The sequence below is a fragment of the Marmota monax genome, unplaced genomic scaffold (assembly GCF_021218885.2).
Source record: "Marmota monax isolate L192 unplaced genomic scaffold, Marmota_monax_Labrador192_F-V1.1 WCK01_AAM20220418_F8-fsc00019, whole genome shotgun sequence".
NCBI classification, from domain to species: Eukaryota; Metazoa; Chordata; class Mammalia; order Rodentia; family Sciuridae; genus Marmota; species Marmota monax.
In genome coordinates, this window is record NW_026695242.1 from 16,858,776 (window position 1) to 16,884,691 (window position 25,916).

The following is a 25,916-nucleotide window of genomic DNA, read 5'->3' on the forward strand; positions in this document are numbered from 1 at the left end:
ACAATCTGACACAGTAGTCATTGTCTCTGCTTCACAAAAGGAAACTGAGGCTTAAAGAAGACCTTCCAACCAAAGATTAACGATTTATGAGTAAAAAACTCAGGATTGAACCGAGGCAGCCTCGTGTTTCCTCCTGGATTGCAATCTCTAAGAAAAGTCCACATCCTGATCTGCCATGTAGATGAGTTCTCCATTAACTAACTTACTGACTGTCTGACCTCTAATGAGTTCCTTAAACCCTCTGGGCCTCTGGTTCCCTTTATCTAGTTTTGGATTCAATTATCTCTCAGAGATTGAAGGAACTGTTCCAGAATTTTGGTGGCCAAGTGCATAAGCTATTCCTCCCACAGGATTCTAAAATATGTTCTCCCCTGTTCTGCCCCTTTCTCCATCCCCCTACCCCGCCCCTGTTGATCTCTTTTTCCTTTGGTTATTATGTGTTTCAGGCCTCAGTAATCCCTCACAACACCAATTACAAACAGAAATTATTTTCTTTACCTTATTTTTTTATTTATTTACTTATTTTATTATCTCATTATTGAGTTATTTATTTACTCAGTTTATACATGGTTGGTTCTATTATCTTCTTCCCCATCAGAATGTAGATTGCAAAAGTCACCTCTCTTTTTTTCTGACTTGTGTCATTATTTGTATTCCCAGGGCCCAGCATGGTGACAAATTACACAAAGTTGTTGATCAATAAACATATTTGAATGAATAATTATCTCTTAGAAAGGACATGTACAAATGGTCAATGTTTTATCTCTTCCTTGGAATAATCTAAATGAACCATCATTGATCTTACACTGTAAGAGTGAGCCTAAATTATGAATGGAGGTCCCAGTATAGTGATGGAGACTCAGGGCTACCACAGACACACAGGACAAATGGGCAGACTGCATGTTGGCCAAACCCCATATTTTACAGCAGTGGAAACTGAACCTCAGAATGGTAATAGAAACTTGGGGCTAGAAGATAGATACTTTTTTTAAAAAAAGATTAGCTAATGGTATAAGCCACTGTTTTATTGATGAGGAAACCGAAGCTCCCAAATATAGAGACTGTAGAGAACCCAAGCCTTCCAACTTCCAAACCAGAGTTCCTTCTATCCAGAGGTAAAACTTGGAGATTTCTTTAAATGCTTGTTTACCAATTTCTTTAAATGCTTGTAAGCCCCAAATGGAAAATTTACGTAGTGTTCAGCATTTAACACTAGAGTGATAGACTGAAGAAACATTTAAAAAATGATTGACATTTTGAACTCCAAAATGTTGGTGGTTTATCTTTAAGAACTAAAATGATGACTTTTCCTCTCTAACTTAGAGAACAATTTTTTTCTAGAGTATTACATTCATAAACAAGTAGTCCTTGAAGTTTAGAGAGTATAGCAGTCATCTGGAAGGAGTATTAAAAACCTAGATTGCTTGGAGCCGTTCTGCACAGTTCTGAATTAATAGGTCTGGAATTGCACCCAGACAGTTGTATTTTTAACACACTCCTTTGGTGATCACTACTCAATCAAAGGGTATGGAGAGCTCACTTTGAAATCTAATAATAATTTGGGCATGACCTAAGAGGATTCTTTAAAAAAAAAAAAAAAGATATATGGAGAGGAGTTGAATACATCTGAAACTAGCAAATAACAGAGATGATCAAATTTGGTTTAGTAGATATAATGGGCATCTGTTTCCTTGTAGCAAAAAACATATAAAATTACAATATAACTATTCAAATCAATAATTGACCCCAAATGAAGAATGTTCCAAAATGTTTCTGTTGAATCACAAAAACAAATCAATGTTAGCAATAAGAGTTGAGTGTTGAGTTTCTCTAAGGTAACAGTGAATTCCCTTACCCTCCAGATGTTTACATTCAGCATAGTTGAGAGATAAGACTAATATTCAGGAAACATTCAGGTACAAATTTGCAGATCAAGTAAAAAGTCCCAGTTAAATTTCAATTAAATTAAATACACTAGTCATGCATTAGAATACATATGTCCCATATAATATTTTTATTTGCTAACTCTTGTAACTCTACTCGGGGAATATTAGCATTTAATATCATTAGTTTCCAGACTAATGGGTGCTGAGTGGTTGTTAAGCTTTGAGAAACTGATAAAAGCTTTGGAAATGCTCCTGAGAAAATTGCTCAATAGCACATTCCAACCCAACTCTCCTAATCTCCCCAGGGTTCCAGGTTGCTGAAGCCCTGGGAGACGCCATGGGTGTGTGCTGTGGTAGGCAGCAGATGCAGCTCTTCTGTTACTTACTCTGGGATGGGGTGGTCTGGAAAGTGACTTGAAAAGTGGAATTTGAGCTGGTCCTTTAAAAACAGTAGACTTTAGCTGGATTGTGGGTGGAAGGACATCTGAAGTCTTGAGAGGAGGCAGGTTCTCATAGGCCTGGAGGGCAGTATTTAGTACAGAATGCTGAGAAATTGGCGTGGGCAGGTTAAAAAGAAAGTCCAGATGGTTGACAGACTTAAATTCTAAAGAGTTTAGACTATCCAGGTTGGGAAAGAGAGTGTCCTCATTGATGTGTCAGGGAAGAAAACATGATCAAATTGAAATAATACGGGGAAATTGTAGGGAGCCTGACATCCAGAGTCACTAAGCCTGGCACCGACCCCCTACATTTATGAGCTTGGAGGACTTGAACGGTGAGCAATTTCTGTGGTTCCCCATCTCCTAAGCTATGAACTAGGAATAATAATAGGAGGTACTCAAAGTATCATTGTGAGGATAAAATCAAATTGTATGGTGCTCGGCAATGCATGACACTACACAAATATTCAATTAATGGTACCTAAGTGCATAATATGCTACTGCTCCTATTATAATTCAAGAGGGATTCATCTCCCAGCAGCCTACATGAACAGTTTTAGAGGATTGAAAGAAAAGGGGAGAAATTATTTTTCGATATCTAAACTTGGATGTACTTTAAAAATCTCCGTTTTCCAAATTGAAATTTCATTATCAAAAAGCAATGGAGGCAGAAACAAATTAGCAGAATAATGTTTGTACTTTTAACCAAGAAATTTAAAATAAGTACATTCAATTCTTCGTTCTTTCTCCTAAAAGGGAATAGTATTGATGTTCCATATAATTGACTCTGATCCAAAGTCAAATAAACTTTAAAAAAAAATCATGTGTTATGCTTAGTTATTTGCCATCGTATTTGATTTGTTTAGGGTAATATTTAAATTAACTGGAACATGATTATTATTTCCCCAGAGCCTTTTAATCAGCGTGCAGGGGATGAATTTATCAGAGATAATACACAACGCAACCAGGCTCCAAGAGGGCTGGCCAACAATACTAGAGACGCTGTCTTGGAATCACACTGCCTAAGGTTCCAATTGCTGATGGTTCTTCTAAGAAGCCTTGTGACTCAGGCTAGTCATTAGGCTTCTCTAAACCTTAGTTTCTCCATATCTGTAAAATAAAACTACTAATAGTCCCATCAAAAGCTCTGTGCATATGGGGCTGGGGCTGTAGCTCAGCGGTAGAGAGCTTGCCTGTGTGAGGCACTGGGTTCGACCCTCAGAACCACAAAAAAATATAAATAAACAAAATTAAGGTCTTGTGTCCATCTACAACTAAATATATATATATATATATGTAATTTTTTAAGAAAAGCTCTATGCATAGAGTCCTCGATGAGATGCCTAGTAAACACCACATAGAATTCTGTGACCTTTGCATCATAATTATCATATTGGTCTATTATTTCCTTAACATATTCATAAAGAATTCATTTAGGAAAGTGAACATCTAATAATATGGGAGCTATTTATGATCTTTAGGCACATCTTAATTTATTGATCTATACAGCCAGACCTGACTAGAACATTTTTCAAGCCAGAGAGTAAAATGTTCCTATTGCAAAGAATTTTTAGCTCCAATTTTCATTATGTGTTTCTTTCTCCTACTCATCCATCAACTTTAACAGGGTGATTGGTGCCTTTCTAAAGAGCTTTGAGTTTTGAACTGCATTAAGGGATCTGGGCACTAGAATTTACTTAGCTCATAAACCTATGATGCAGAACAATACAAGACTGGATTAAGATACATTATGGTTTATATGCATGGAAGTTATTTTTTATTTAGTCTCTGCTAAGCACCTTGAGGACATCTCTCAAGGTGCCTTAAAGATAGTAGACCCAATATTTATTGAATGAATTCAGTGTATAGCAATATATTCATATTATTTTCTGAGAATTATCTTTCCCTCACATTAAGAAATGTAATTTAAATAAAATGAAAATAAGGACAAGATCATGCAGATATTTCAAGGCTAAACTATTGAAAATGTGGATCTACCATTCACGTCTTCCAGAAGAGCTATGGATTACAACAAGCTATCTCCCTCAGCATCTGTAAATTCTATAGAGCTATTCCCTCTCTAGAACGTTCTTTCCTCAGAAGATGCTTGGCCTAGTTAAGATGTTACTCCATCAGAGAGGTCTTCTCTGATCACCTAATCTCACTCACTTTCTGTTACATCATTTTTTATTGTAGTATGTTATCATCGGATAATTTCACATTTGTTTTTACTGTCTACCCTCATCCCAACTGGACTAGAGGTACCCTGAGATCAGAGATCAAGCTTCCATGTTTCCTGCTGATTTCCCAGCACCTATTACTGTCAGGCATTTAGTAGTACTCAACAAATATTTTGTCAATTAGCTGAATGAATAAAGACCAAGTTATTTAGGGTCCCTTAGGCTTATTCTACTAGAAAGCAGTAATTGTTAATCTTTTGGGTCACATTTAACTTTCAATTTGGATTACAATTTTAAAGTCTTCCTAAATAAAAATTTAGATGCACAATTTTTGGCATATAGTTTGGAAGAGTTCAGGCTAAGAATCCCTGTTTTTAAACTATATGTATAAAATTTTAAAAGCCTAATTGGACTATTTAATGGAATACCACAAAAATTAATTAGTATCAATATCAGTGTCTTAATGTTTACACATTTGTGGTAATCAATTATATGTTGCCTTTTAAAAAATTTGCAACCCTCCACAGGAGAAAAAGAGGACTACCTATGAACTTCATATATTTTATTTATATGCTGGAAAGGATTTAAAGCTTACAGAGAAAGGCTAATAAAAATACATACTGTACAGCAATATAAAATATATTCCAAATAGGTAAAAAAAAATGAGTCCAAGGAAAAAATAAGGCTAAGAACATAAGATAGGGCCGGGAGAGAGATTCATACTCGAAATTTATGCCTTGAAATTCAACACTCTTGCTAGAATATAGTAACAAATTTTATTCTCAGTTTTTTAGCAGTCTATGCAAAGAAGAAAGAAAAAATCAGTGATGCCTTGCAGAGGGTCGTATTTTATATATACTTGTACATGAATATATGTATGTGCACTTTAATAGAAAACTGCTTCTTAAAAGAAGGAAGCCTGAGTGTAGTAATAAGGAATAGGGGATTGTATTTGTAGCATTTTGTTTTTGTCATGTGCCTTTGTACCTGAGCCTAAAATAACTCATAAAAAAATGCTCAAATATGAGTAGGACTTTGGATGTTTATGATTAAGATTTTATAGTTTACTGTAATTTTTGTCAGCAGTAGTTCTTTGAAAAGGGGCCTCATTAAACCAGTGAGACCAGGGGTGGGGCAGCTACAGAGACAACAGGACTTCTTCATTTTCTTATAGCCTCTCTTTGTCTCATCTTACAGACATAACTCCACTCCCTCGCCTGTCCCTCCCATTGTTACACATTATTTAATAGAATGCTCAGAGCTCTCATTCTCCTCTTAAAGAAGCATGTGCCTCTGTCATTGACTATCAGGACTTATCCCAGCTAACCTTAGTTTCCTCGGGTAGGAGTCCAGCGGAGGGACCTCTTCACCTTATTTCTCTCTGAAAGAGCAACTACAATTACTAGATTCTCAGAATATTATATGGATTTGTGGCATTCTCTGAGGGGCTATAAATGGATCACATTGACAGCTTTATTTGTCATTCTTAAGTGGAATGTGTTTCTCCCCCTTTGTGTTAAATCAAAATCAGATGGCATTTCTTATTTCAATTGTGGAATTTTTTTTTACTCCCATAATTGCAAAAGTGCATTTACAACTGATACTATTCCAATTTTTAAAATTTATATTTCATGATTTGGGGGGTTAGGGAGAGAAATGTATTTGGAATGTAACTGAGGGAAAACAACTTATGCAACGTTTTAGTTTTGCCTATTTATTGAGATCCTGATACAGTTGCTAGAATTCTGTCACCATATGGAAGCGGAGACAATTATATTGCATTTGATGGCATAGATTTCAGAAGCTAGGATATAAAAAGGTGTACCCAGTGGAATATTCACAGCCCAGAGACTTAAACATTTTCGAAATTTCTTCTCTCCTTTGCCTTCTTCAAATGTCTTTGCTCCCAGTTTTCCCTTCCTCCCTTTGCAATGGCCCTTGCCACATATATGCAGTGGCAAAAACTGAGAATAGGGTTGGAAAATATTACCTTCATATCTTAATCTTAGTATATCTCTTATGTGATAAAAATAGTTGCTTCCAACCAAAAGAAATTTCTTATTAAAAAAAACCCCTATCATTCTTACCCAGTCACTACTGGATCTGAATGAGGAGAAAGACCTCCTACTTAATTTCTTAAATCCATACAACACTCTTGATGATTGTGTGACTGATCTGAACACTGTGCTTACCTTTAGAATTTTTCAACCCTATGCTATGAGTACATTTTTCTCACTGAAATTTCATGACCATGACGGTGTTTATATTCAAACTCCTTCCATATGCTCATGTTTTCAATAAAGTCGTTTTTATCCATTACCTACCATTTGCCAGGCACTGTTGGTATGCAATGAACTGCATTCGCTCTTGCCTGCTTTCATTTGGTCTACAGTCTAGTGGGGAAGATGAACAGTAAAAGAAAGACACAAGTAAGTACCAAATTAAAACTTTTCTAAGTGCTATAAAGGAGAGATACAAGGTTCTGGGAAATGAAATCTAAATGATTCTTAGGGCCAGATAGATTAGGAGGACAAGCAGAGGACATGGTTTCTGGGAAAGCACTCTGATAGGATTTAGCATGGGCAACATTGGAGACTGATGGAAAGCCAGGAGATGGGGAAAAAAGAGGCAGGGGTGAACTGCTTGAGCCTGGAAGTGTCATCAGGGACCATCATCATGAAAGCTTTTTTAGCCATATCATGGAATATGCCTTTATATTCTATGACAATTAAAAATATTAGGTTTTTTTTTTTTTTCAATGGGAGGATTGTTGTTAGTTACATCTATAGTTAGCCAGGGGCTAACCTATATGTAGGTATGTAGACCAGTTGTACATTTTCAGTAGAAAGATATGATAATGGGACCTAAGGGTGAAAGCATGAGGGGTAGATAGTTTCTTAAAAGTGAATGGATTCAAGAGATAGAAAGGAGGTAAAATTGGCATATCATCTTCTGTGATATTTATTTGAAGACCATCAGGAAGTATCAAACACTAGAAGAACATGTTTGCAAGGACATATTCTAAGTTCAGTGTTGGACATGTTGAGCTTGAGATGTCTTGGGATATCACAGAAGAGAACAGGCATCCACAAGACCATGGGAGTGGAGTTTGTCAAAAAGAACTGGGGTTTGATATAAAGTTATGGCTCGTTTTCACATTCATGGGTCTGGAGATGGATGTGATTTCTTAAAGAAAGATTTTTGAGTGGTAGAAAAGAATGCTAGGACCAAAGTCTTGAAGAAATCAGACCCATAATGGTTCAACAGCAAAGGGTTACCCCAGTAAGGATGAGGGGAGGAGCAGCAAAAGTAATGGAAGGAAACCCAGGAGATTGATGGGTCATGGTGGGGTAAAGATTTCAGGAAGGTGGGAGTGATCATCAGCTAAATTTAAGGAAAATGACAGAAATTTGGGGTATTTTGGATTTGGTTTTGTTTGGGGCTTGTTTTTATTTGTTTTTGAGGAAAGATGGAGAATACTGATGGAGAGAGCATTGTTTTTCAAATAAAATAAAGATCAATTGCTAATGATATGTACTAGAAATGTAGTTGTGATTGATTCTGTCTGATCAGAAGAGTTCAAGAATAGTTTTTGAGTTCATATTTTGCATTTATCTGAAAAAGATACTTGGGGAACAGGCATGATAGAGAAACTCATGTTAACATGTCCATTACCACTAAAATGAAAATAGAACTGGGTGGAGTTTGAGCATAGAACAGTCTGAGGTCCTAGGAGTATGGACTGAAAAGAACATTTACATTTGTATACCAGGAAATTCTATGAGTACAGCCCCACCTGCTTGGCCACTAGTAGCACTTTTGTGGACAGGACAAATAAACCAAAGTTCCACCAGACATTGTTGACTCACTTCTGCACTGGCTGGCATTGCTGTGTAAAAGTAGCCTGTGAGCTGAGATGTTATAGTGCACATGCTCAGTGATTTCTGTAAGGTGAGCTACAGCCTCAATCTCCTTCTCAGTTCCTGTTGCACACAGAAGTTTGAAGCAGAGTGAAAGCCACTAACCCAGAATAATGAGCAAAGTCATAACGCAAATGTTAGACTGAAGTGGTGGGAGTGACAAAAGGGAGATCAGAAAAGAAAGCAAAGCATTGGTCATTATTTGCAATAGCTTAGTCATGCAATGGAAGTAAGAGATTGAGGGGCAGCCAGAAAGATAAGCGATTAAGTTTTTATTCAATCAACAAATATTAGGCTATCTTACATTGCCAGGTTCAGGGATAAGCCCCAAGAAAGACACTGTCTATCTCTCATGGGAGATCCAACATTAGATGTATTTAATGCCGTGAGATCTGTTTATGGGGTGATCTTAAATGTGTTTTGTGATCTGTTTTGTCAAAATAAATGCAACATTTTTTTCTCAGATGTGTACATCGCTTGATATATATAAAATGATCAAATAAACTTGTGTTTAAAAGAGAAAGAAAAAAAGTAAAACATTCACCTATACTTTTTCCTCATCCTTTCTCTCCTTCCATTTTAAAAAAATATATATTTATTTTATTTATTATTATTATTAGTAGTAATTTTTATTTTATTTATTATTTTGGGTCTTTTAAATTTGGATGGCCTTACTATTCTCTGTGGTTCAGACAATACTTTCTAAAATTTTGTCTTTAACCTTATGTTCAGAACTATTCATGTTACTATCTTTCCCACCTCCAGGCAGCTTCTCATGTTAGTATCTGACTTTTAAAAATCATTTAGTCAACTATTATTTATAGAGCATCCACAATGCTTATGCATTGAATATTACCTCATAAAATTTAGAAATGTGAATCAACCAAGTTTCCCTAGTCAAGTAATAAACTTCCTGAGCGCAAGTATACTACTGAATGTTCAGCTATCTAAAATAAAACTAGAGTATCATAAATGTGATTTTCAGAGTAAGGATACAGTGGTTTTCATAGTAAGAATACAGGTAAGGACCTTTGGTTTATAGGGGAGGATACAATGAAACAAAAATTAAGGAAGATCCCAGAAAGAGGTATATCTGAACTGGGGATTAAAAGACAAGAATGTCAAACAACTGAAAGCTGCTAATCAATGTCTGGAAGGCAAGAAATAATTTTGGGGTGCACAGGTATCAGTGCAAGGAGATAGTTCAGTATGGCTAGAGAGGTCATATGGGTAAAGTGGTTAATATATTGATCTCAGATCTTGGAAAACTGTTAAAAGTGTTGGACTTGAGCCATGGGGATCTGTTGGAGAGTTATTAGAATTCTCAAGCAGAAGCAGAAGTGTGTAGGTTAGGAAGAAAACTGGGAACACCCAGAAAGCTGAGAAATGATGAAGATGGGAAACAGAGAGCACAACAGAGGGAGGATTTACCTAATGGGAGATGATGGATGGTGCATGGGTTTCTGACATGTAAATAGAGATTTCTGTGTTCAGATGGCCATAATCAATTGGATATGTGCATTATGGGGAGGTACAATATTGGAAAGGGAGAATGAAGATCATATAAGACCTTTGCTGGGGACTGAGATGAAGCTATTAATTTTAGACAAGAAAAGCAAATTCAGAAGAGGATGGAGATGAGGATCTAGTCCTCATCTAGTCTTCATTTGATGCTCAGACAAGCATCAAAAAATATGAAGGATGCTTTGATATGAATGAAATTACTGTCAAGCAGCGAATCCTATTTAAGGCCCAAATTTAGACAAGGAAAAAAGAAAAGCCAGAAGAGGAAAATTCAGGGGAGTTTCCTGGGAGATGGGAAGTGAGATTTTATGGAAACCAAGGAAAACATGAATTTCAGGGAAGAGGCCCTATGCTGTAATTTGTTTCATTGATAAAAGCATTTAGTTTTATCTCCTTCCTTTCTCTTCCTTTCCCCTTTAGAAGGCTCCATCAAATGGACTGTGCAGCTGTCAGTACTGTCTTATATCTGGTCCACACCTCACCTTTTTAGCTCTACTCCTTATTTTCTAAAGAGCAGCAACTGACCTAGAGTCACTGGCAATCAATGACTTCCTTCAGAGACCCTTCCTCAGTATTGAGAAAATGACTTAAGAAGCTCCTTGTGTATTTGTTAGAGAAGCACAAAGAGAAAGGAGAGCTAAATGATTTGCTAATCGGGTGTTATTGGGCATATGAGTGTGGGGTGGGGGGTGCCAGGGATTGAACCTAGGGACACTTAACCACTGAGCCACATCCCCAGTGCTTTTTATATTTTATTTAGAGCCAGGGTGCTTAGGGCCTCACTAAGTTTCTGAGGCTGGCTTTGAACTTAAAATCCTCCTGTCTCAGCCTTCCAAGTTATTGGGATTATAGGAGTGTGCCACTGCTCAGGGCTGGGTTTATATTTAGGATTTCCCTGATCTAAGCTTCTGGTTCATCTCTAGAAATAATACAATTTTTGCAGAAATAATAACCATCTCCATATAAAAGTGCTGTTTTGCTTTTCAATTTTCATGCTTAGTCCAACCTAGTAATAAAATAGTTTGTTTTATCTCAATACCCCATATTATTTTTTATATGAAAAATTTCTCTATACATTTTATATAGGAGGATAAATACTTGATTTCTTTGCAGGAAGCAATGTGTTTTCAACTTAAGAGTAGGGGTTATAAGACAAACTGTTTTCCTTTTATCTAAAGTACTAAGAAATTCAAATACAAGTTATACTTCAGCCACTTTTACTGTGTTGACCAAAACAGGTTACATATGTATGCTTCCTCCTTTTTTATTCACGACACTATTTTCTTATTTTATTCATATTTCTTTAATTTTGTTTTGGAAGCCACCTCAAATCCTTAAATAGGTTATAAACAAATTAACTACTGTTAAAAGAAAAACAAAGCAGCTGAATTTAAACAAGTTTACTTAAGCAAAAAAGAAAAAGTTTGAGAATCAGGTAGCATCCAAGACCAATGAGGCTTCAGAATGCTCTATCCCACCACAGGGGACAGGTTATATTTATAACCAGAAAGAGAAATGATATACAGAAACAATCTGATTGGCTGCAAATTGGCACCTTTCTGCCTGTGACTGACTGGAGGTTCAACAGCTGTGATTGATCAAGACTCAGTTGCTTCATTACAAGGGTAAAGGCTTAGATGGGGTTGGAGTTTGTTTACAACCCAAGTCAAGGTACAGTTCCACTATGTACAGAGGCTGCTTTAAGCTATACTTATGTTGAAGTACAGAGGCTGATTTAGGCCACACTTGTTTTGGTCCAACAGTACTTTATTATTGACTGAATATCTTTCCACACACCATCTCATTTGATGGTCAGAACAGTCTCAGAGTTGGGGGAGTTGAGCCTCCTGGGAGTTGGGTTCAATTCCAGGTCTTCTGTCTCTAAAGGTGGTAGTCATTTCAGCCTTTCTTGATTCTACTTTTATCACAGCTGGGAGAGTTGTAAGCGGCACGTGACTTGCTGGGGTAGTTCTTGTTCTGATGAGAAATAATCATTAACGTAAGAAACATATTGTTTGAGCGGTTTTCTTCTTGATGTGAAACATCCCATGCTTGTGTCTCCTTCTTAGGTTTTACAACAATAGAAGAGCACATGAAAGAGGGCTCTTCATCAGGCATTCTTGATTAAGCTATGAAAATGGAATCAAAGCTTATTTTCCCCGTTCGTATGGTAAGTAACTACTAATTTGAGAAACAGTTGGCTTTTCCCTGTTCATGATTTTCTTACAATATTTAACAAAGAAATAGAAATGCTTCTTGTGCAAAGATGGCATGACATGAATAATATCCAGATTTGTCTTCAGAATGTTATGTTAAAAAACACAGATAGATACTCAATTTTTTAATTCAATGGTGGGTTTTATAAATCCTAGTTGAATGTGTTTTATCTGGTTTAGAATTTGAACCATTTGACATACATACAAGTTTTGATCATTAAAATAATATAACTCTTCTACACATTTTTTCCACACTCAAAATTCCTTAGCGAGTAGCATTTTGTGCAGAACATTGACATGTGGGCTCTGAAAAGTCATGGCCACATACAAGGAAGATTTAGAAATGGCCAGATTGCTGTGCAGTGGCATTTCTCTTCTTCCCAGATGCCCTAGCTTGGAGCATCCGCCCCTCTTGGCCTCAGCACTGACTGTCTTTAATTGGAAAAACTTATTATCGCTCCGTAAGTGATTAGAACTAGAATCATCCCAAGTGAGTGAAATCTGCTTTTGAAGAAAGGGCTGCATTATTGAGGTTTTTCCCCAGGATATTGTACTGAGAGGACTTGAAATGATTTGAAATAGACAGTTTACTTTCTTTTGTCTACCCTTAAAATCATTTGTTATTTTTATTCTTTATTGTATTTCATTTTTTATATGTGTATGTGTTCCAATGCATTTTTAAAAGAGTAACTCTTCATATGTATCTGTGAATATTGTGAAATTTCATTTATTTCAATGAATTGGGGGGGAGAGCATTTCTGAATTTGTTGGAAGGCTGAATTATAGATAACTTTTAAACAAATGTGGCTTTTATTACCTTTAACTACATAGAGTAACTTCAACAAAGCATTACAAAGTAGAAGTCCTTAAGGAGACCTGTTATAATAAATCATATGAACATTTTGTCATTAGCATATAGATTGGATGTATGTAGAAGCTTGTAAAGTGCCCGAGGTTCCTTGAAAATTGTTTATTCTGTGTCTAAAAAGTGTACATAAGACTAAAAATAAATGTTTAAAATACCATATATTATCCATTTATAAATAAAGTATTTGCAAAGTAAAGGTAAACTTCAGCCCAGTTCATGAACAAATTATCAGAAGATTTTAAATTTGTCAAAGCTCCAAATTAATGAGATATTACCAAGTGTGCATAAATAACTTGAAGAATAAAAATTGCTGATCCTTCTCTCATATGGGTATTTGTGCTAATGAATCAGGATCCTATTTACACTATTAGTCCCCGAAGTAATTGCTTATTTGAAGAAGTTCTGTCTTATGGGTTTTCAGTTAATTAAATCCATTTGCATTTTATGCACACATTTCAAATTCTCAAGTCCTAGTTTTCATAAGCCACATTCAAATATATTCATGTAATAATACCTTTCATTAAGGTACTAGTCTTTCATTTTTAAAGGAAATTTCAGAATAGCTATATGCATTAAACACTTAATGAAATCCTATCAGTATTTTAGAAAAGTCAACCCATTAAAGTTATGTTTTTAGTTTAACTTTTCTATTTGGGGAGGTGATTACTATGCTGAGCATACCTTCGATTTCTAATGTTTCATTTAGTCTAATTTATTCAATGAATTTTTTTTGCTTTGATTCTGCATGTCAGGTTTTAACTTCTAATAATTCCTTTAGAATTACAGCACTTATAATTTTTTAAGGTATGCGCACTTTAACTGATAGATCTTGCCTACCCAATTGAGAGATCACAAAAAAAAATGGAGCAATTTTTTTCTAATTCTAATGCTAAGGTACAGAGAATAATAATTCACAAAGTTAAAGATATTTTAAAGGGTATAGTTTCTAAATACTTGGCTGAGAATTTGTGGATGAAAGTATATATGTGATAAAAATTGAAAATGTCATCATTAGATTCAAACTATGAAAATATTTCAGTCTGACCTAACTTGTAAGCTTGAAAAATATCTGAAGGTAGCAGGGTGGAAGAACAGAGGGACAAGCAGCAAACCAGGGAGCAGCCAGTAAACTACATGGTCTGTGCAGTGGACCCAGGGATGTTAATTCAAAGTGCATGGAAAGTCCAGGCACTGGGCAAGGCACAGGGTACAATTTAGGAACAGATTTAAAATCCAGTTTTGATTTCATGCCTAACTAAACTATATCTAAGTAGTTATTGGGTGTCAATCTAGTTCAGAGTTTATTTAGGTGTACTGGAGAATGTATCTAGTATATTCCTCCTTGCAAGGAAGACAGAAAAAGCAGAATCTGGATATATTTAGGTGCAAACTCCAGCCTAACATTACGTCTGAATCAATAAAGGTTGTAGTAGCCAAGTGGAAAAAGAAGAAAGAAATGATCCCCTAAAATCAGAAAATTATGAGAGTTACTTTGTTCTTTGCAGTATGGACAATCTACTCTTATAAATATACTTTTATCATGTTAACATAGGATTATACTATAGGCATGAAAAGAAAAATAATTTTTGATACCCTGAAAAACTCACATCTTAAAATAAACAAATTTTATTCAATTAAATCTTATTGATTCATTTAACCAATGATCTATGTAAAGGGTAATACCAGTAGTCTCCTAAGAAGATATAATTTTCTTTGTTGCTGGAATTGCCCTAAGGAAGCCTTTCTTCTCATTTAGAGAAAGTAGGGATAAAGCACTTGTATTACCATCTGTATAAATTTTTAATACTGAATAAAATATTAGTGTTTAGCTTAATATTGATTCTTAGCATAATATTCCTCCATAATGGCATGCTAATTGGTTAGAATTAAATCAGACAGATTCAAGAACCCTGAGAATAGACCATCTAACACTTGTAATTTTTTTTCATTAGTTTCCAGAATTCCAATTAAAATGGAATTAATCTGTTGAATAAAAGACCATGCATGGTACAATAAAATTTCTGTGCATTATGTCATATGCACCTCCTTCCCTCCCACTGCTTCATCCTGTTGATGAGATACAGGAGTGGAGGGAGATAGGAAGGGGGAAAGAATACACATGAAAATCACATATGAATGTTGAACACAGTATAACAGTGTTCAGGAGTGAGGCAGTCTATATGCATTGAGCCCTGAGACCTAAGGCATTTTACTTAAACTCCTTGGAGCCACAGTTTCCTCATCAGTAATATTAGTGTTGACCTTCTAAAGTTGCTGAGGAAATAAAGCAGAAGTTTTTAACGGGAGAGTTTCAGATAATTTTGTCCTCCAGAGATACATAGTAATGGCTGTCACAATTAAAGAAGATAGATATGCTACTGGCATCGGTGAACAGAGGCTGCTAAGCATCCTTAGCGCCTCTCCACAAAGAGCCATCAGACCCAAAAGATCAAAAGTGTACGGGTTGGGAATCCCTGAAGTCAAGTCAAGTCTATGTAATGAACACAGGGCCTGAAACACAGTAAACCCGCAACAAATTAATATTTACAATGGCATTGTTGTTGTTATGCATTTGAGAAGAAATACCAAATCAACAATAAAAGTTCTGTGCATTATGTCATATGCACCTCCTTCCCTCCCATTGCCAATCACCTATCTAGTCCTAGTACTGAGTGCTATATAAACAATTTAGTAAACCCTCCCAGTAGTTAGTCATGCCTGTCTGCCAACTCATCTGCTCAGGTAGACAATTTTTAGGTGCCTTTATGAGTACACTGACCCATTTAATGCTTAGCTAGAATAGCAGTCCAAAGACAGGATGTACCAAAGTTAATGGGCCACCATTTAATTTGTATCTTTGCAGAAATTAGAAGAAAATAGGAAAAGTCAAACAAAAAGTAACTTACATTACCGGATGACTGTTACTTTTTAACTTCTTCTGTTAATAATGCATCAGGAGTCTCCTGCTGATGATCATGTTTTTGTTTTATAAAATAAACTGATGTTTGGACGAATGGCTAGGAAATATGGTCTTCTGATTATTATGAGATCCTGATTAACTGGTTATATGGTACATGAATACTGTCAATTTCAAAACAAGTTGAATACAACAAAAGGGTTTTGACTTAATGTTAAGACTATTTTAAGGGGAGAAAATTCTTGCTTAACTCAAGAGTTTTGAAATCAAAAGACCTGAGTTTGCATTTTCAGCTTTATAAACTTTAAGCTATGTGACCTTGTTACCTAACTTCTCTGAGCTCACTTTCCTCATATGTTTAATGAGCATTGGATTACCTCATTGGGTTGTTGAGACAATTAAATGACACATAAAATACTTGGCATACGTTGTCAGTAAGTAAATGGTAGCAGTTATTATTTTCGTCATTATTATTTCTTTGACTCAAAAGTAATTCTTTTCAGGACTTTGAGTTTATTATCATGGACTTCTTTTCTCATTGTAAACTATGATGCTTTAGGTACTTCTTATTAACAAAAGAAGCTCAAATTATATCCATTACCTCAAGAAACAAAAATCTTAGACTCAATTCAATAAAATTGATTTATGAAGAAAAAAAAGAAAACTCACATATTAAACATAGAATTTCCCACTGAGAATTTTTTTAAGGAAATGGTAGATTTTCAAAATTAAAGAATAAATGATGTACACATCTTTCTGGTGTATTTTAATATAGGCGATAATCCCCTTTTTAATTAGCCACCTAATTATAACTCAATAGAAATTTCCCTGGGTAATTGTAGTAACCTACTTCAGAGAGGGAAGTGGCACCAAGCGGGCACTCCTACTGTGCATTTTGACACGTTTTTAGCTTCCATTTGTTCTAAATCTAAACAGACTGGGAGAGATGGGAGAAGGTTCTGATTTATAACCTAATCATTACAACTGCCAGGAAGGTTGAGTATAAGGCTGAACTCACCTTTCATCTGTTTTTATTTTTCTATTTTCTTTGTTCCCTAGAAAAGACTCAACATTTTTGTGTGCACCCATCATTCATGTGTTTTAAATTTGAAAATAAAAATATAATGAATCCAAGTTATGTCTCCCTTCATTGTTTTTGGTAGTTGTTTTGGTACCAGGAATTGAACCTAGGGTAGCTCATCCGCTGAGCCACAACCCCAAGCCCTTTTTATTTTTTATTTTGAAACAGGGTCTTAGGGCCTCACTATGTTGCTGAGGCTGGCTTTGAACTTGTGATCCTCCTGCCTCAACTTCCCAAACTGCTGGGATAACAGGCCCTACAATATTTGGCCCTTTATTATTGTCGATGGTCTGCTTCCTAACTGCTTAGGTTTCCCCAATTTCCAACTCCTGAGAAGCCAAAGACAGACAAGTACCTAAGAATATCAACCTAGCACTATAACAGGCACTTGTTGAATTCCACAACCCGGATAGTGGGAAGGAAGGAAATTTTTAATTTTGGATGTTCTCCAACCTTAATCTTTAAAAAAAAAAAACACATAAGCTCATAAACCTTAATTTAAAATGTCTTCGAACTTACCATTTGACACTGTGAAAATGAGTTGATTCTTACCTTTATATAGTTATAGCTTCAATGTGTTCGCATCTAATTTTGAACTCTTGTTCTGTCATTAATTTCTGAATCATATTTATTAAACTTTTACAGAGGTGAGTTGAACTATTAATTTTAACTAATTTAATTGATATATTTTTTCCACGTTTAACTCGACAGTCTCTTTTCAATTAATATAATTCAGATATTTGGCTCTTTGACCTGTAACCCTCTTGTGGCTCCCTTTTTCAAACAGTAAACCAGCCATGACTCTGATAATCATTTTCTTCTGGCTAACCTCCCTCCCCAATTCTGTTTCATTCCAACCACTCTGGATTCCTCAGTCTCTTGCCTGCCTCAGAGCCTTTGCATCACTATTTCCTATCTGGGGCACTCTTCCCCAGAAATCCTGACTAGCTCTTATTATATAGCTTACTCAGTCTATCCTCTTCCCTTAGAACATGAGCTGCATCAGGACAGCAATTTTTGTTGGTTTTGACTGGTGTATGCCACACAGCTGCTCCATTGCCTGGTACCTCCTTAATAGATGATATTTAAATTGAATTGAAGTAAATTACACTCATGTTGGCCTTAGTTCTTTTCCCTCAGAACCTTCATTTGCCTTCTATTGGTTGTATATTCTGGTGTTTTGCTTTTATTACAGTTCTGTTAGGCAAATTTATCCACCGTACCCCCAGTTGGATTTACAAAAGGGAGCAGTTTTGCTATGCTTCCTTGGACCACTGATAAGCTGTACCTGGGATAAGTTTGCATTGTAGCCATATTCCTCTCCCCACAGTTTTTCCTATTATACAAGGACACTACTGGTGTCAAAATAGTGAATTAATTGGCATAAATTAGATTGCTGATCAAAACACTCCTGGGTGAATCCTGATGCAAAAAAAAAAAAAAAAACCCACGGGATAGATCTGGTAGGCTCCATAAATATTCAAATTAAAGAAAACGTGAGCATTAATTTTCTTTGAACATTTTTCGTAGTACACATGTTCCTAGCATAAATATTAAACCCTTAAACCTGCTTCAGGAAAATACCTACCTCCTCATGACAAGAAAGCCATAAATATAGTTCATGACCAAAGATTAGTCACTGTTTATTGTCACTGGTGACACATGATGCATAGGGGAGATTTGGCAATATTTCAGAACTCTCCAACTAGCCATTTATCATTTCACTGTAGAAGAAGAGGAGGTATTTCTCTATTAATGGCCTCTATAAAAGGAAGTGAGTGGAGAAACGTCTGATGTGTTTTATTATTGGGAGTCAAAGGGACATTAACAATGTTAAAACTGTGCTGAGTGGATTACAGGTTTCATGCAAGTGGGCCTTCTAAATAGTTAAGTCTCCATTAAAAGGAGAAGGAGAAGAAAGGAAACTATGTCTATATTCCTTAGTTCTCTCTCGTGCCCTTGAATGGCGTTTCTAAATGCAAACTGAGAGAAAGAAGTTTGATTTATATCTAAAGTGGTAACATTTGGTGCAGCATGATGGCCTTCAGACCCTGGTGATTCATGGACACGCTGCTGTCTCAGTATGGAAGATTTGCACTGGTGGTCAGTTTGATGCAATACTCAGAGACCCAGCATACACATCCCTCTCCCCCCCTAAACCCCCCACCGCCTCCATCAATTTAACATTACTTCCCCCATCACAATCTGTAACTTAGACTAAAACAAAGTCCAGAAAAACTTCCACCTGATTAAAAAATTCAAACCCATGTTCCCTTGGTAACTACTGTGTCTATGCAAGAAAGACATAAAGCCCTTTGGAAGAAGATTTAAAATAGGATTGGGGATATGAACAGCCAAGAACTTTGTCTTAGAAGTAATGGGAGTTAGCCAGTGAAAAGTTTTTAACATAACCAATAACTTCTGTGATGCTTTGAAGAATTCTGAAGGCACCATTAAAAATTAAATAAAAAGCCTCAGCTCGGTTTTGTGTATGCTTCAATAGGCCGAAAGATATATTTAATGCAGAGGGTGTTGAATCTGAATTAGTACAAATATTATTAATTTAATGTTCATACTGCTTTTTATGGTTTCTAAACTGCTTAGCCATAATTTTATACATTTTTCCTCATAGCACCACTGTAAAAATACATCAGCATTTTATTTTTTCCATTTTATAGATGAAGCAACCTTTAATAAGTGATCTATTTCTTTCCTGTGCATATTGGTTAACTGGTAAATGATTAATTTATGTCTACATGAACTTCATCATGCAGAGTATTTATTTTAGTGTGAGTCGGTATTTATTTTACCCGCAAAGCATTACAGTATCCAATTATATATGCATGTTTTAAAGGCAGTAAAGCAGCCACCAGTAGTTAATGAAACATTAAGTCAGAGATTTTAAATCCATAGTAAATCCTGAGTTACGCTATTTAAATCAACCATCCCCAGTTCTCCCCCTCGAGTTCATGTGTATGAGAAATGGCTCTTCTGTAAAATGACCACGTGGCACCTGGGCAGTGACACAGAAAAGATGTATTGAGATTTTTCAGAATTTAAAATATTAACCATAAAATAAAGAACCAAAAGGTTTATCATTTCATTTGGTGTAAGTGGAAGAGTAAGCAAGCCTGCTCCGTCCGGTCTGCCTGGGAATGGCTTGTGCTCAGGGGGCTTTCTTCCTAGTTTCTTTCCTTCTTTTTCTGCCTTCTTTTCTTCCTTTGGTTGTCTTTATCAATGTGTGCATCACAAAATGGTTGTTTGGCTGCTGATAGGGAGAAATATACATAGCCATATAGAAGAGACATCTTCAGATTTAATAAAAAGAGCAACAGCCATTTGAATTCTTTCTCCATATTGCACTATACTGAGCTGTAAGAAAAATGGCTACTCCCAATGTGTGTGGTCCTTAGAGTCCAAGGTCTTAAAATGCTCCCTAAACAATGACTCCGCTCACATCCCTCTCTTCTTGTTCTGCTTTAATCCTACAATTTAGAGGGGGGGGGATACACCCAAAAGTCCCATCACTTTATTCTGCCAAATTTTTTAGTTTAATTAGAAATGTACTTTTTAATAATAATTTATAATGTATAATTCTACTTCATTTACAGATCTCAAAACCTTGAATTTAGCCAATAAATCTAAGATTTCCAAAAGTTCACTGGAAGGAGTCCCTGTCCTAATTTCACATGCAGAAGTCTCTCATAAAGTCTAAATATTGATATGTTAGCTGTCCCAGGCAGATGATTTAAAACACATTGTGTGTGTTGGATACTTAAGCACTTCCAGAATCCAGAAATAGTCTTTCATGTTTAAAAATGTATTTTTGAAACCAGGAAGTACTTACAAGTGCAGGAGATGCTCTGATATAAATTTAATAAAAGTAATTTTATTATTAAAAATTTTGTACATACTGAAATATTAAATCCATTACTTTATTTTTTTTAATACTTTTGGTACTGGGGATTGAACCCAGATGTGCTTTGCCACTAAGCTACATCCCCAGTTCTTTTAATTTTTTATTTTGAGACACGCATGGTCTCACTAAATTGCTTATACTGGTCTCAAAATTACAATCCTCCTGTCTCAGCCTCCCAAGTTGCTAAGTTTCCAGGTGTGTACCACCACACCCAGCCAAATCCATTACTTTAAACGTACCAATAAGATGATAATTTATGAGGTAATATTTTTAAATTTGTGTGATCTGCTGTCAGATCTCTTTTACAGCATATATTTAATCAGAGCATAGAAAGTTTTTAAAATTTTTTTAAAAGGCATTACTACAGAAGAATGCCACTGAAATATTCTCCTCAGGCTTCTTGCTTAGAGATTAGTTATAACAGGAACTAGAGGAGTCAGTACTCTTGTGTACAGTTTCCTAATTCAGAATTAGATGTATTTGACCCTTGGGTGGGCTTTCTGGATTATTTTTATACAATGAAGACTTTTATTATATATATACATTTATGTGTGTGAGTGTGTGTGTGAATATATATATATATAGATACATACATACATATATATATATAGTCTAAAAAGATATAGATAATATATGTAAATAATGTCAATAAATATATAATATATAGAAATTTCAGTTATTTTACTTCTGTTATAATATATATATATGAATAATTAAAATAAATATTTCAAAAATATCTTTAATATTTAATACTCTATACTTAACATGAATTATAGAAATTCCTTTTTAAAAAAATTCTTTAAACTAACAAAATAGCCAAATGAAAAGCTGATATAGCTTTCCTAGTGTAACACAGTTCCAATATCTATTACGCCTAGGCTTTCCCTAACCTGAGCCTCTTCCAACAGCATTTACTATTCCCACTTACATTTATATGGCCCATATTGCATATATCATTTTTCCTTAAGAACTCTGTGTCCTTACCTGGCCTTACAGGAAAACTGTGAATTTGAATCACTTCCTCATGCAATGATAAACTGAATAGGCAGAGGACCAGACAAGATTCCCATTTGCTTTCTTATTTTCCACCATCCTCTCGTAGAACATGAGATACAAGTGAGCATTTCATTATTGAAAATGTTGAACTGGGCTTGAATCCCAGGTTCTCAGTTTTGTAATCCCAGAACCCATTATTATGGCATTTTTGTTTTCATTGATTATCATCTTTGTATATAATTCCATTAGCTTCTGCCAAAAAAAAATTTTCAAAGAAGAGATTCTTATATGGAAAAACTGAAAAAAATAATGCTAAGTAAAAACACTGTTCTCTTTGAAAGAGTGAATTTATGTATAATCAGGCATTCATAATTTTTCTGAACAGCCCATGGAGAATGTTACTGGAACTCAGTCTTGCTTCCAGATAGTCAGCACAGCATTTACACAATTATTACCAAGCATTTCCTTGCAAGATGATAAGTAATATTTCAGTTTAGTATTTCAGCATTTAGTCTGTATGTAATTCTAAAACTCTGGTGAATAAAAATTCTTATCCATCAAACATTGGTTTATTCAATAGTAGAAGTAGAGAAAAGGGAAATTCAAAAGGGAAACAAGGTCAGTATCTTTCCAGCATTTGGGAGATAAGAAGATCCTGGCCAACCTTGGACCTTGTAGCAAATGTGTCGCTGGAGAGAGGAGGATGCATTAGGCTGTCAAAGCCTTAAAACATCAGCCATTTACACCTTCCAACTCATTCTCCGAGTTCTGAACCTAGATTTACTTGGTCACAAGTTCATTGATTACAATTTACTTTCCCATATACTTATATTTGTATCTATGTCTGGACCTAAAGGGGAAAATACAGCAATTAGACAATATATCTCATTAGCTTGAAGGACATATTTTTATTGTAAATTAATATAGCAGCACTCTGTTATAAAAAGCATTTTAATTAATGTAGATGATATCATATCAGTAAGATCATTTTAAGATCATACAACTGTCAACCATATATACAGAAGAGGAAGTTCTACTTCTGGAACATGAAAACAGAGAGTCATTTCTCATTTGTTTTGCTTAAAAAATATAGTCATCCTCATACATGCTATATTTTTGTTGTTGTTGTTATTCTAATTAGTTAGACATGACAGCAGAATGCATTTCAACTCATTATACACAAATGGAGCACAACTTTTCTTTTCTCTGGTTGTACATGACATAGAGTCACACCACATGTGCAGTCATACACAGACCTAGGGTAATGATGTTCATCTCATTCCACCATCTTTCCTACCCCCATCCCTCTTCCCCTACCCTCCCTCCCCTTCAAAGTTACTCCATTCTTCCCCGCTACACACACACACACACACACACACACACACACACACACACCCATTATGGATCAGCATCCACTTATCAGAGAGAACATTCAGCCTTTGGTTTTTTGGGATTGGCTTACTTCACTTAGCATGATATTCTCCAGCTTTATCCATTTACCTGCAAATGCCATAATTTCATTATTCTTTGAGGTTGAGTAATATTTCATTGTGTATGAATACCACAGTTTATTTATCCATTCATCTATTGAAGGGCATCTAGGTTGGTTCCACAGTTTAGCTCATACTTGCTATCTTAATGCCTTCCCCATCCAACAGGAAAGAGAAGTAATGTTTGTAAGAGATTACAGTTTTGTCTACTACAGTCCTCAGAGAACTAGTTTCTTCTGCAGGTGCACCAATCCAGTAAATAATTAGAAGTGAGATTGAATCTCAGGTCCGACAGATGACCTTTCAATTACACTTATGTCTTTACTTGGAACCCTCTACTAGGAACACAGGCCCTGACTGGGATAATCAGGTTATTTTGCTGCTACAAAATAAACACTGATTCTAATGGCTACTTCCAAACAAATCTAAACCCAAATCTCATGCCCAGAAATGGGTATCCACAAGCTGATATGCTATTCTGACATATAGAAAAACTGTGTCTGGTGGTTTAGCTATGCTGTGTATAATTTTTTTGGAGTCTGGTTTTTAAAATTAATGGCAACATCAAGGCCACTTTTTCATAGTGAATATTAATAATCTACTATATATTTTTTATCTTAGAATTTGAAAAGCCAAGATTTAAAAAATAGTCATTCTATCAAACAGTTTCATAATTTTCTTTTTTATTTACCCCTGGCTCTTTATTTGGCCTGGGAATAAATTAGTTATATTATAATATAAGTGAGCCCAGTTTACGTATTACACTTTGTTAATTGAACTACAGTCTTAATTGTTTCTAATTAATAAGTTGGAATATAAATAATATATGTTTATATTAGTTACCTACAACTAAAGAGAATGGTCTTAAACCTATTTAATTGGAGATAGTGGGAGAGGGGTGAGAACACCCCTGATTGTAAGCACAGTGTGCACAGGTGAAGTAGTTTGGATTTAAACCATGCACATTCAGTATTAGAAATATTATATTTCATGTTATGGTGATATAAAGTTCTAGAGATTACTTTTTCATTTAAAAGAAAAATAAGCATCAAAGGACAATTGTTAGGTCATTTTGATTTAATAGGTCATCCTTCACATGTTCAAGAAAATTATTTTACCTAAACTAATCCAAACCTTTCCTTTAAGAAAAGATCATCATTATAGATTAAAATTGTAAAACCTACGTCCGAAACTTGTTCCAGTGCTTAGCAACCCTCTTTACTCTGCAGACATTCTTCCTAATATATAAATTAAGTCCATCCCCTCATTTCCCATATCTTCTGCAAGTCATGCAATACTAGATTATTTTATTTTTACCTCTTGACCTTTTAATGTTTTGTTTGAATCTATGTGCTTTTTATATTCTCCCAGGCCCCAGGTTTCCTCCAGTCTAGCATTTCTCAGTGTACCCTCTGCATTTCTGACAGCATCATCATCAGTTGTCAGTGCTATTTATTTTGAGTATAAAAACCAAAGGGTGAGGACCCAGGGTATGTCTCCGTGGTAGAGCGCTTGCCTGGCCTGTGGGAAGCCCTGGTTTCATATCTAGCACCAACAAAACAAAACAAAACAAAACAATAACCAAAGAGCATTGCCTTCCTCATTAGGGCTTGTTTTATGATAGACTCCTCAAACAACTTTTTCAAGTTTAATGAAACAAAGTATTCATTAAAAACAAAAGGAAAAAGAGAGAGAGAGAGAGAGAGAGAGAGCTGTCTCAGGGAAGGCTCAGAAAGTTTATGCTGAAATTTTAAAGAGGGTAAGCAGTCTCCTGTCTTGGATGCTGTTTTGAATGGAGACAGGAAAATAAACTAAATGTCCTCTTGATGATCCCCCAGATATGCAATTTTGTGATAATCTCAGTTTCTGGCATCTCTTTTCCACCAAACACCAAAATCTAATCTGCTCTAAAATATGAGAGTGTTTAACACATGGAAACCTTTTAATGGAGGAAGATTCTGCTTGTTTTCTCGGAAGTGATTCTCTGAACAACTGCTTACATTTATTTTGAGGACAGCCCATTTGAAACATTAAATGCGAAGAAATTCATAAAAGAAAAATTAGCAGATGTATTACACAAGAACACACAATCTCTCCTTGAATTCCTGGACTTCTGCCTTCATCGCTCTGCATTAGAAAGAGGCATACTTAAAAGGATTCATGAGCTCTGATTTTTAGACATAAAATCATTCTTGCTTTCTACACTGGAATTGTTTCTATCTAAGTGGGAAAGCTTCATTAACATCAGTGGACATTTTACATCTTAATGAGGTTACCTTCCGAGAAGGGTTGCCATAGAGCAAATTGCATCTGACAAGGCTGGCTGGCAAAGATTAGCAGTAGTTAGATTAAGCAGTCCTTTGAGTTTGCTGTTTAATCCACCAGTACTGGTTTTGTGCATTAAGCCGATGATGATACTTAGGAGCACAACACTTAAGTTATTAGTTTTCAGTACTTTTGACCAGCTATTTTTGAATCA

The 25,916-nt window shown here is 35.5% G+C and overlaps 1 protein-coding gene across 13 annotated transcripts in view; it reads left to right on the plus strand.

The window, feature by feature from the left end:
* The window catches only part of Rhobtb1 (Rho related BTB domain containing 1), a 131,307-nt gene that overhangs the window by 2,858 nt on the left and 102,533 nt on the right, over window positions 1-25,916 (plus strand). For 12 of the 13 annotated variants that reach the window (XM_058578037.1, XM_046419696.2, XM_046419691.2 and 9 more), the window contains one exon: window positions 12,020-12,120. The gene's annotated coding sequence lies outside the window, so the exon portion shown is untranslated. Of the gene's footprint in view, window positions 1-6,840; window positions 6,936-12,019; window positions 12,121-25,916 lie in introns of all 13 variants that reach the window. The other variant, XM_046419693.2, reaches the window with a different exon arrangement.